This window comes from Sipha flava, unplaced genomic scaffold (assembly GCF_003268045.1).
Source record: "Sipha flava isolate LNK unplaced genomic scaffold, YSA_version1 176_pilon_pilon, whole genome shotgun sequence".
Taxonomy (NCBI): domain Eukaryota; kingdom Metazoa; phylum Arthropoda; class Insecta; order Hemiptera; family Aphididae; genus Sipha; species Sipha flava.
Window position 1 is genome coordinate 1,574,587 of NW_020272062.1, and position 13,826 is coordinate 1,588,412.

The window sequence follows — 13,826 nt, forward strand, 5'->3', positions numbered from 1 at the left end:
CCGCGCCACCATCGCGCCCAGACGACCGCTGTTCCGTCCGGCGCCGGCCACCGCGGCGCGCGCCCGCGAAATCGCGCCGAGCACCGATTTCGCGCGGACCGACGCGCACACGCGAAAACCCACGTACGTGTACGGCACGCACACACACGCGGTAGGACGAGCGGCGCGTGCGCGCACATACGCTGGCGACGCCGGTGCCGCTGTCGTCGAGTCGTTGCCGTTGCCGGTCACTGGGACCGTTGCCGCCGACGTCAGTCCACCACGAGACCACGGCACGCGTTTGTCTTGCACCGCACGGCACACGCTCGTCGCATACGTCTCTTTTTCACATTTCACAGTCTTATTGAAAACGATACACTACCACACGTACGAAACACACGCACTTCCGTGCACGACGTGCTCGTACGTAATACGTAAATACATCCACACGTATTCGTATATTCGTCAGTTCAACATAAATGCGCTCGTTGCATATTTACACATCTATCCGTATGTAAATATTGAACGTTGCGTTCGTACACGTACGGAGATACATATTTGTATCGCAGTCTCGGAGTAGTCAGTGGCGGCCACAGTCGGACCCGACCGACGGCTATCGTTTACCTGACGGTATATCTCCCGTCGATAAGAGCTGTTCGTACTGTAAAACGGCAAAAGAACAATATCGAACCGTAACAAAGTAACAAACAAAACGGCTAAACGGTATTTGTAATACGCATCCGTAACATCACGACCACGGGCAACTAGCCGGTATCGGCGTATAGGGGGCTTCTGACGGGCTGTCCATCTGCACACCGGTACATCCTTCTACCGGCAGAACGCGGCGCACGTGTTGGCAACTTTCCACGTAAGTCGTTTGAATATTTATAAACATTTATCGTGTACTATTAAAATGTACACGACGTAAACAATATATTTTACATGAATTTTTTTTTCTCATTATTTCGAACGCGATATTTACCTTGCTGCATCGATGCCCCTTTTATTGTTACACGTTTTTCGTACGGACTGCGTTGACCCGAAAACATATTAATATTTAAAACGGTCGTGCAATTCAAAGTATATTATATTTTATTAAAATTTGTGTTGATTTTTAGTTTTAACCGTATCGTATACATTACTCCGAAATGGACCAGTTTTTAAAGATATCCAACAAAATCAATAGATTGTAGCCACAGCATTAACATTGAACAGTAGTTTTGAAATCAGTGATTCATTTTTAATTTAGAAATAAATTATGCACATTTTACAGGAAAAAATATATTTGAAATCAAATTTTCAATTAATTACGTTGTTATTTGACAGCATACGACGGTGTGTTTTTATCTGATTTCATTACATTACATTTTTCATTTTCGTAACATGTATAACATACATAAATACATAAATTCAAGACTGGATTTGAGGCGTGAGGCGTAAATACCCATGTTTCTGAAAATATATGGGTTATTCTTCGTTGTCTTGTTCTCTTGTAAAAATACCAATACTATGCTTACCATTATTGAGTATCTCTAAACGTAAAGTTCGTTATTATAAAAAATATCGTATAAAAAAAAAATTACTATAATATGAGGAAAAAAATAATAAAATAGTAAGAATTACATTATAAAAACTATTCTTAATTCATGTTTATTTAACGAATTCATTAAAGTCTATATCCCTTCAATTTCCATAGAAAAAAGAAATTATGTTTCAAAATAGCAAAATCACCGGATGGGTATATATTAAATATGTATTAAATGCAAATTTTTGTTATCAAAATTATCCGATCATTAGAAAAATGTGAAATAATTCACTTTGAATGTTGACGAATGGTTGTTGTAATTGAAGTAAAGCCTCAACAAAGTATTTTTTATTTAATAATTTATGTTACACTTAAAATGTGACTCATAAATATTAATATGTGGTAGGTAGTCTTCAGAAATTTAATTAAAAAAAGAAATACATAAGAATTTTTTTTTTTAATTATCGATAATCTATTTTATCTATAATAGTAAAACAAAATAAAGAAAAAATAATTTATGAAGACCTAAGTATTTTAATATTTTTGATATCGTTACTTCGATCCCTAAGACCTATTTTTATGCAAGTTGTAACTTATAGTGTATTAACTATGTCGTATCTGTAATTTACTTATACGTTAAGATCGTACACAATATTTTTTAGAATTAATTTTATTTAATTAAATTCTTTTCTTTCGCAAGGTTTGAACCATATCACCTTTCATACAATTTGTGATTTGTTATAATTAGTTAAAATACAGTTAAGTATGAATTTTAGTTGTTCAATATACTTCAATACAATTATTATTTTTTTTTATGATTAATATCATATTTTTATCTCATATTTTATGTTTCTAAAAGTATAGATAGTATTATTAGTACTAACATAAAATTTAAAATAATAACAGTATAACATCAATGAGATTAAAAATTATGGAATGCTACCAAATAATTCCACAAAAAAGAAATTATATAGGTAATTATGAACATGAAATAAATATTAAACTTAACATCAAATATCAAAATCTATAAATTGATCTCCATTTATGTTTAAAGAAAACGAAAATAAATCAATTTGATGCAGCGTGAGAAATATTTTTACGCGTATAGTTTTGTATGGAGTAGACGCCTGGTTTTTTACATAAAATCATAGGCAGTTAGTTGCGTGTGGCAACTTCTAACGCTGCTATACTTGACCTTTTTTCAAAGTTACGTGCTTCGTAAGTAAGGTTTCGTTTGATCGACGTTGTTAAGGCGATGAGTAGGACCGTTTGTATTGCATACTCTTCACTCCACATGCACGTGTTATTCCCGAGCCTCACTACGACTCCCTTCTTCTTTCTCCCTTATAATTTAATGTAGTTACCTCTCTTTTGTATCATTTACAGTTATATACTTATATACTGTACAGCGTTCAAACGAATCCATACGAATAACAGCTTATCAGCGATTAGTCGCACTAGACGCACTATAACAGAAGATATTGGGGTCAACACGACGTTATCATTTTTACGTATCGAAAAATTATTTGCACAGTGCGACGTATTCGAACTGCTATATTAGGAAAAATTATAGATTTGGAAAATCTAATTGCACAGCGGAGTACATTTTAAAATACAAAATTATGGTAGTAAGTAATTTTGAAAGTGGACAACTTAGTGCTGACATAATATTATGTTGATGTTATTATAATTTATTGAATATAAAAATATACAAAATGAAATGAAGTTTATCTATTATTTTTAATATTTTTTAAGAACTTAACCAAAATATTTGTGTAGTATAATGTGAAAATCAGTATTGTAAAAAAATGTAATGATACGTAGTTCTCAAAACGCATGTTTTCGTTTTCAAACTTTTAAATCATTTTAAAACTGATACTTAAATATAATATGATATCCGTTAGTTTTTATTGGATTTGTTTTATTTGCCATAGGTGTTAAATGTATTTATTTTTTTCTTTTTCGGATAACGCCAAAATTAATTTCTTTAAAATCGTTGTTACGATTATTGTTGACGAAAAGTGTCGGTATTGTACAACAAAAATGGTCTGCTATCCTCGAGTCACGAGGGCGGTTTATGTTCGTTAATTATTTTCACAAGGGAACAAGATAAATTAATTTTTTTCATTCTTTTCCAAAATTCGTTCTTTTTTCTTGGTACATAAAAACGGCTACTTGTTATATCAAACTGAACGAGGATGCACAATTAAAAATAATTATTTATTCCACCTGGCTGCTGTATGTTTGAGATAATCAAATTGAATTACAATATGTGACATTAAAATGTATTCCTACAAAGGTTTTCATCACAGATAATTTTCCATGCATAATGTCACGCACACGGGAGATTACGCAGGGGTGGGTTTTTTATGCACGGAATTTCCGCCGGATCCGGAAAAATCAAATTCCCCCATAGCAATGCGACGTGCAAAAACCAATACTTCCGGTGCTGTACTGCGGTGAAAATGTGATTCCCACATTAATGCGGTACCACCGTGGACGCTAACTATTGCATAGCCGCGAAAATCGAACTGTATAGGTACATTTAGATTTTGTAAAGAAAATCTCATATATTCTTACAGATAATCATTTTATAAGATGATTAATTTACGAGTGATTTATGTACGTGAACGAGACTCAAATTTTAATGGTTTTATTAGATGTAGAGAAATGTTTGAAATACTTAGACGATACGTGTGTACGATTTGATTTGATAAATAATTATCTTGTAATTTTTTTAACATTGTTATTCTTAAAATATTTATTTTTGTTGTTTAAAGTGAGATTAATTGTTACTGGAAACTTAGTATCTTGTTTTTGTTATCAAAATATTTTTATTGCTTATAATGACCACAAAGCAGTGAGCGTTAAATATCAAAGTGAACCTACGAGTTCTAAAGGGCAGAGTTTGTCTACAAATAAAGTTTTCATGAATAATACATTAAAATTTATGGAAGTATGTCGTGTTATTGTCCCAAGGTTGAAATAATTTCAGAGGATTTATAATAGGATCTAGTGACTAGAATTAAGTTATAAACGTTTAAAGGTACATTTTAATTTAGTGGTTATATCTTAAATATTAGGCTTTTGGAAAATTTATTTTGTATAGCCTTTATAATACAATCAAATTTATAAAAATAAAAAAGATAAAATAATGTTTACTATTTATTTACATACATAATAATTTGGTTTAAAAATTTTATTGTGTAGTGTAATATTAATTAAAATTATAAATTTCTTTTAAAAAAAGTAGGTTAATAGTTTATTATTATTATTAATTGAAATTTAAGTATCCATTTGTTCATTATATTTGATACGTACACGTTTTTAGAATTCGTAGTGTCATAAAAAAATGAATATGAAATAAATAGGTAAATACGTTTATTTAAAATATTTGTAATAATTGTTATTTTACCACTGAAAACTATAACAGAATAATATGTAATTTTGTGCTAATTCATCAAATAGATAGTTTATCAATCGGTATTTTTCACAAAATGTACAAATTTAAAAAGTGAGAAAACTTTGAAATTATTATTATGTACTGTTGAATTAAATAATTTTCTCTTTCCCTCGATGAATATTAACCATAGGCTTTTAATTCACATTAACAGAATATTTCGTTGTATTTGGTATGTATATGTCTGTACCTATACATATACCTACCTATATAGATATCAATATATAATTATTTATTTTTATGTTTTTTGATTTTAATTTTAATTAATTATTTACAAATGTTTACCTATTTTGGCTTACAAAATGTAATTACAAAAAAAATTTTTTTATCGGTTTAATGGAAGCACTCTACAAATATTTTATTTTAGGTTTTTATTGCTACACTCATATTTTTTTTTCATCCCGTGTATGAGAAATTTAAGAATATTTCTTTTTAAAAATGTTAGTAAGATTATATTTGTCAAAAACTATAAGTACATATATCTAAAAATGCAATCCTTGGAAATATTTTGTCGATATTTTCAAAATTCCAATTTTGTTACTATACCACTGTTATTCAAACATTATAAAACAATTGTAGTTTATTAAATATGAAATGGAAATTTCTGTATTATACTTATCATTTTTTAATAAACTTTTAATACAAACTTGACCATATAATTATTTGGAACCAAACGAAGAGTTTATTTCATTATGAAACTAAAGAATCACCTTATTTAAAAAGCTGTAAAACACGACTGGATTTGTCAAGAGCCAACTTAAAAATGTTGTGACTTGAATAACTTGAACGAAAAATACTCATAAATACAATTAGTGGTTGGAAATAATTATCTTATAAAAATAGTTTTGTCTCTTAATTTTAATTTAAACGAAGTTTATTTAACTTTTAAGTTTAGGTGCAAAAATTAAATATATAGTTAGTTGTATATTTTGAGCGTTAAATATTATTCTTAAATTATAAAAAATAATACGATGTGATACATTTTCATAAAATATTTTTCTGAATATAAGTAAATAATGTAACCTAGTTGTTAATTCAATTCATCATAGTTATGGAATTGAAAATTGAGAGAATTCGTTGAAGTAATTTTAATATGTTATGTTTCGAATACTTGTATTAATCTTATACTGAATTATAAATTTAATTAATTTTACATTTCATAACGATGGTTTTGTAATATTAGTCATTCTAAAAATCTTTGGAATTTAATAAAAAATTTATAATATATAAATAAATTATTGAAAATTATTATAATATGAATTATGAAATAATTAAAATTTTTTGCAGACCATAATTTGTAATTCTAATAATGATATCTTATTTAAAAACTAAATGTTTTCCAAAGTAATAATACATATATTACCAGTCCTTTATTGAATGTTAAAAATTAAAACTGAACAAGTTAAAAATGTAAGTAATATAATTATGATTTGGTATTAAAAATGATTAGTAAATTCACATTGATATTTTAATAGCTTATACGAGTATATATAATACGATAACACGCAAATTAAGTTTACACATATACCTAGGTTACAAAATATTAATCTATCTAATGCAAACATAGATTAGTAAAAATAAAAATTATTAAACTTAAATTCTATATTAGAGAGGAGGTAAATAAAAATAACCATTAAAAAAAAAAATCTAAGAAAATGATGACTTTTTAAAAATTTTATACGAGCCATCTAAATAAAAAAAGATGAAATATTTTTGTGATTAAAACAAAGTATTATAGATAATTATAAAATGTATGAATATTTTTTTAAAACTATTAAATAATAATAAAATAATTTTAATTTTAATATAATATCTTAAAAAAAAATCTTAAATATTATATCTTTTAATACGAATTATCGCATAGTTTTCTGAAAGTTAACAATATAGTTTTTTCTATGAAGTGAAGTTAATGTTTTTATTTTTATTATTTATTTATTATTTATTCATGATCAATTTCCTATCAACTGAGAATTAATTTGAAGTTTATTTAAATCTCTTTTAATACACTATAAATATTAAAAGAAATAAATACAAATTTAATTTGATGTAAAACACCAATAATAGTTTCTTCTCATAGCTTGGAATCTTTAAGGTAATAAAAAAAAGAGTTTGTATATGGTGAAAGTTTATTTGTTAAATTAATTAAGTATATGCATATTTTTAAAACAAAATGTTAATAGTCTTAGGATATTAGGTATTTCGTCTTTAATTCAATTTTTTATTTTGAACTGAAAAATAACGTCTTGTATGTGATAATTAATTTAAAGTCTGTTATGTACAGCTGAAATTGGTAATATTGCCCGAAATGATTTCCTTTTAAACACATTAATTCCATTGTTTTGTTTTATTTATTTATTTATTTTTTTGCGCTAAAATAACTGGTGTTATAATTTTCAGTATACTTAAATATTCTAAACTATATATTTCAAAGGAATGACATTAATTTACGATTATATAATGTTTGCCTGGAACTAATGTCGGTGCAATTTCTAGCATTTCTTTGGTCTCGCTGTAACGCAAAAAAACTGAATGATAAAACTTTGTTCCCTAACCTAGTTGTTTGTAACAATAAGTATGTAGCATTGGAACAGGTTGCAATCCGTTATCGTTTTATAGTATCATACTAATGTGACAAAAATCTTCAGTGGCATAATAAGTATTTTCACTCTACCATCGATGATATTTAGATGATTTAATGATACTTAGTGATATTGTTGTTCAATTGTCCCTAGAAGGTTGATTGTATTCATCCTACTCGTAAGAAATACTCCTTGTTCAAATATTAATGCACAAATATTGTGTAATTAAAAGCTCGTTACGTTGGAACAATGTTTTTTTTATTTTTAAACTTATAATACGAACTTTATTTTAGAAATACCTTTTCTCAGGATCTGAATATTGTACAATCTGATTTGTGATGAATGTTTGATTCCCACTCTTATTATGGTTTTCATTAAATGAGATATTATTTCATAATGCACAACGATAAATAATTTTAAATTCGTTTTTTACTGATTAATAAAAAAAAATAATAACAACTGAATTTACCATCAAAATTTCATATATAGATTATATCTAAACAATTTTACGTAGAAATATTAAACTGCGATTGTATGCAAATGAAGTTATATATTTTGTACGATAAAAAACAAGTTAGTTTATTAATACAATTTAACTTATCATGGTTTAGTTAACAATTTTGATATATTTATTATTCTTTAATCTTAAACCAGCATAGATCTGTTATGAAATACGCTATCACCCAATGTTTTATAACTATAAGTAATTAACTATTAATTTAACCAAAAATTTAAAATTGAAGAATTGAAAAATGCTACGTTGAGTTTTGATTAAATATAGACAATACATTTTCTAAAATTCTTTTTATTTCCATTTTCGAATTTTATTAAATTATAATAAATATAATATATATATAAATATATGAAATATATTATATATATATTATATATGAAATATAAATATACATAAATTTTATTAAATTTCAAAATTAATTATATTGAATTACTGTATGTATAAGCATTGTAGGTTTATAATATGCTTATAGTTTATTATAATACATATTTTTAAATCATGTTTGAATTTTTGAACATTTAAATAAATGGATAAATCTACATCAATAAATTTACCAGAATACTATATAGATAAGATAATTTGTAATACTTGTTTATTTTGATACGTTTAATACGTTTCATATGGCTGAAAAAAAAAATTAAAATAAAAATATTTTTTTTTTTGTGTAATAATTTAAGTTATGCATTGAAAAGTTAAGTTGCAGGATTTTATTAATTGTTGATAAATATATTTTATGATTCACCAACTAATGAATATCGTATGACTATATATATTTTATATAAACTTTTATATTTGTGTTGATCAAACGTGTAGTATTGGATTTCGAGACTACAAATTTTGATAAATGATTAATAATTGCATCATATTTAATCGAGATTCAATTTAATATTACATTTTTTGTGTGCTTTAAATTTAATAAATAGTTTATTATCTAGACGTAAAACTCGAAAGTTTTATTACAATATAACAGTATATTTATAGCAATCAAAATATATTCGTAAATTTGGCTCACCTTAGAGTATGGAATCGCCAAGTAGGGAATCAAGATAAGTAATCAATCTCGATCTGGTAACAAAATATTATATACATCCTTTTTTTATTGTGTTTGATTTTTGTAATAGTTACCACTTAAAATTGATTAAATCACGAATTATTTCATTAGCTTTATAAATATTTAATTTAATAGCAAATGATTAATTTATTTTTAATTTTAACGTTTTAAGATACATAAATATTTTTGAGTATTTTATCGTTGCCGGTAGGATAAGAGCTTTTTTTTTTTTTTGAAGAATAATTATGTGATATTGGGTTTAATATGACTATACAACAAATAATAAAAAATAAAGTTATATGTTATAAAAGTATTTTTTTAATTAAGATATTTTGTTTTATTCATATAAATTTATTTATTTTTAATATTATATTTCATATATTTATATAATGTATCATTAACAACTGCAAAATAATAATTATAAAATACTTATATTTTAAATTGATAAATAGTTTACATTTGCATTACCTACATTACTGTATGACTAATGTATGAAAGTAAAAAATATTTTAATTTAATTTTTTTTTTTTTTTTAGTTTTTTTTATAATAAGTTGCAGGTCATTTATAATTCTGTAACATAGAACTTAATATATATTTACCATAGGTTTATGTGTTTTATAATACTTTTTATTGCAAAATACGACTGAAAATAATTTTTAGCTTTCTTTTTGTTACATATGTGAGATAAATTTACAAACTATGTATGAACGTGTTTGTTTATTATTATATATATTATATTTTTAACTGATTTTAAAAAAACAAGTTTCAAATATACTTTTTGCAATACTTTTTGTTAGCCGTTTAAAACTAGTATTCCTTGATTTATTATTCAATGCAACTTTTGATTGAAGTACAGATTCGTATGTATTTTCTCCCGTTTATTTTTTTTTATACCTTTTACATAATTAATTTATATAATCATTTTCTATAATCATTTATGGCTAAAATATAAAAATATGTTTTTTGAGTAAAGAATAGTATACAATTTAAGTATTTTTTTTAATAAAAAAATTTTTACTGTTCACTAAATGAAATTATTCGTTCTAGTTAACTAAAATTAACAATAAATTAGTTTATAGCAAAACAATTTAATAATAATTATATTTTAAAATAAAATATGAAGCCATTATTTATGAACAGGGACATTTATCTAACTAAACAGCTCATATGTTTATCTTAATAATTGAATAATTTTGTTTTTATTGAAAAGAGTGAAATTGTAAACAATACATGTAGTTACACTATGAAATCAATAATGGACTGCTTATCGATATAATTGTATATATCATACTATATATATAGAGGGAAATATTAGAAAGAAAAATCTCCTGTCGTAGTGCTTTGAAGACTGTGATTGAAATCACCTGAAGCAATGGTTTACAATCTATCGTTTTGTCGTTTTGTTTTCTTGAGGGGTATGTTCATGTTGGTGAAATGACAATCATTGTCGAGACAAATATGATCCCATAGGACTAAGTTTTAAAGCATGCCGAGGAATCTAAAAATAAAAGGTTCCTTTCTGCATAATCTAAAATAAAGAATACTATAATTCATAGAATACTTCCTATGAAAATATTAATACATCACAAATACAGAAAATTATCGTCAGTTAGTTCATATTAAAAAATCTGTGTTTTTAAACATAAATAATATGAAAAACCTATGTGCTAAAGTGTTTATTTTGTTCTTTGAAAGCCGATGATTTTTGATGATCTGTCATAATATATTTTCTATTATGTGATTTCTCATTAAAAAGCTTATCGTCTTATTTTATTACTTAAATTATTGAATTGTTATGTTACGAACAAATAAAACATTTTTTATCTATATTATTTAATTTTATTGATTTTAATAGCTCCATGAGGGTTCATTAAAATAAGAAATCATTGATACTCATTGTTTTTGAAATCAAATGCAATTCATATACATATATATTCGTAGACATTATATATTATTATTATTATATATTCGTATATATATTCGTATATTTTAATTAGTTTTATATCTAAGTATAATACATTGGTAAGTTGTCAATTTTAGATACAAAAATATAAAGAATATTAATTTCTAGTATAACATTGCATTGAAAGTGATAAATTACTTTTAAGTTGAAATGTTCTTGGCATGTATTATGTAAAGATGTAATTTATAATATTTATACTAACTTTTTCTAATAACATATGAGCTGTAACCATATTAGATTTGTTTTTATTGTATTATGTAACTTAATAGTTCCTCCATAAAAATAGGTTAATGGTAACACACTTTTTTCATCGTAAAAATGTTACCCATAAATAATTTTTTAAATCTTTAAAATATAATTATATTACCTATGTCCACATATAATACATTATTTTTCTCCGTTCATACAAAACATTATCAGAATAATGATAGATCAAACTAATACAATATTTATTAGTTTTGAAAAATAAAAATAAATGATTAAATTGGGTGATTTAAATATTAGAATATAAAAATTAAAGAATGTTTTAAATTGTTTTATTATTATTTTTATTTTTAGAATGTGAGACAGATAAATTTAATACCAATTATACTTGTACATGAAATACAAACGATTAACGAAAATCAAATAAAATACATTTATCAGAAATAAATAAAAAAAGAAAAATAAGAGAATATAATTTAAAAGGGGATAAAGTGGGTTATTACACAAACACCCGATATTTTATTTTATCTAGATTGAACTACGCCGTTTTCGAAATGGCCCTTTCATTCTTAAAACATTTTTCGAACCTAATATGAAATACTTTTATCTTATTTTTTCCCTCTGTAAACCTCTTATGTTGCGTACCGTGAGAACAGACAACATCTGGTAGCTTCCTCGTAACTTTTAACTTTCCCGAACCGCAATATGCGCTTTTGTATATAATGGATGTGTGATATACTTATAGATACCCTTTTCTGACCGTATACAATGTCGATTTAGCTGATAGTGGTGGATAATATGTAAAATGTATTAATGTTATAATCTCACTAATTCAACTCGGCACACTTGTATACAACGCAGTTTATATAATATTATTCATTACATTTTATCGAGAAATTCAATGTTGACATTCGATTGATTTGTGTTTCAGATTCGTCTAGAGGAGATAACGCAATATTCAAACGAAGCACACTCAGCACACTGACCGTTCATCAGGTAATGTCATAATATTTGCATATTCATTAATATAAATAATTTTTTTTATTGGCTTAAGAATTATGTTTTACTGACGAGACATTATGTAACGAATGTCCGGTTTGTCATATGTTCTTTTTGAAATCAATTTTGATATGAAAAAAAAAACTCCATTCGTTTGTAATTGTGCAACTTATATTTTTCTTTGTATAACATGACAAAAACTAATGAAGATATTCGATCGACAGACATATTTTTACTATGCCAATTTGCGACATTATGTACAATACAGTTAAATTAAAAGGAAGAAAAAATGTACATTTCCAAGTGTAGTTGACGTATCTTAATTAGGGTGTAAAGTGTGGTTGATAGATGAAGGTGTTTATTGTAAGGAGGCAATAGTATATAGTAAAGCAAGGGTTTATAGGAAAGAGGGTGAAGGGAGAAAAGTTACGTTATCGCAATTAACTTAACTGGTGAAAATACAACAGAGTGCAGGGGTAACGACGATCAAAAGAAATGCAAAATGGCCGTTTATACTTGGTGATAATAATGATAATAATAAAACAAGTTTTTTAATAACAATTACATACACTATTATTGTTGTTATTATTACAACCTAATATTGCATTAACTTTAAATGTAGAAGTGTGTCTTGATGTATTTAAATAATTAATATTACTGACAACAACTTTTTTGGTTATATCAATAGTTTTAAATAAATTACGTTAAATTAGCAACGTAAAATCGCTATGAATAAAGATAAAAAATATTGGAATACTACCATTTAGATATCGAAATGATGTCATACGTAATAATGACCAATATGATCACTAAAATCAGTTCATTATAACTATTAATATTATGACTAACATGTGATCATACATTTATTTCAGACACTGAGTTAAACGATAAGATTACCTATATTAGTCTTACATCGATATGTTTTTTTTTTTTTGTTATTACTTCTCGGATTCATCAATTTGCACAAAAAGTATTATACGGTAACTTTTCAGATTTAGAATCTGAAAAAAAATGTTGGTTTTGATTTACTAGATACTTTTCAAATATGATGACGAATCAAAAAAGCATGGAAACCGTGTTAAATATCATCGGAAGAGCATTTATATAGGTATTATTTTGGTTATAAAAGTAGTAATGTAAAAATACCTAAATCTTTAATCGTTTAACTTATTATTATAAAAATTTAAAAAGGTTTTTTTTTTACGTTTAATCACGACATATTTTGTTATTTTCATCAATCTCGAGTCAGCTTTTATGGGCGTATACAACTTGTACACGTGTTGTTATGTACATGGTTGAAAGGTGAAAAAAAAAATTTCTTTTAATTTTACTAATTAGGTATATTATGATAACATAATTATTATAGATATTTTAAAACAGATTAAAATTCGTTATAAATCCTTAAGATGTTTGGGTTGTTATATTAATATTTACCACCGTTTTGTACCCTTAGTGCATCTTAGTAAATTTGTTTGATTCATATTGTTTAATTTTAGTGTCAAATATGAATACGAGGACCTCAAAAAAAAAAAAAAAAATTAAAAAAATTTA

General features: G+C 25.7%; 1 protein-coding gene across 2 annotated transcripts in view; it reads left to right on the plus strand.

Annotated features, from left to right (window-relative positions):
* Positions 1 to 13,826, plus strand: part of LOC112680301 (complexin) — a 239,369-nt gene that overhangs the window by 10,328 nt on the left and 215,215 nt on the right. Inside the window, exons 1-2 of one of the 2 annotated variants that reach the window (XM_025550351.1) lie at positions 154 to 847; positions 12,208 to 12,272. The gene's annotated coding sequence lies outside the window, so the exon portion shown is untranslated. Of the gene's footprint in view, positions 1 to 153; positions 848 to 12,207; positions 12,273 to 13,826 lie in introns of those variants that run through there. The other variant, XM_025550352.1, reaches the window with a different exon arrangement.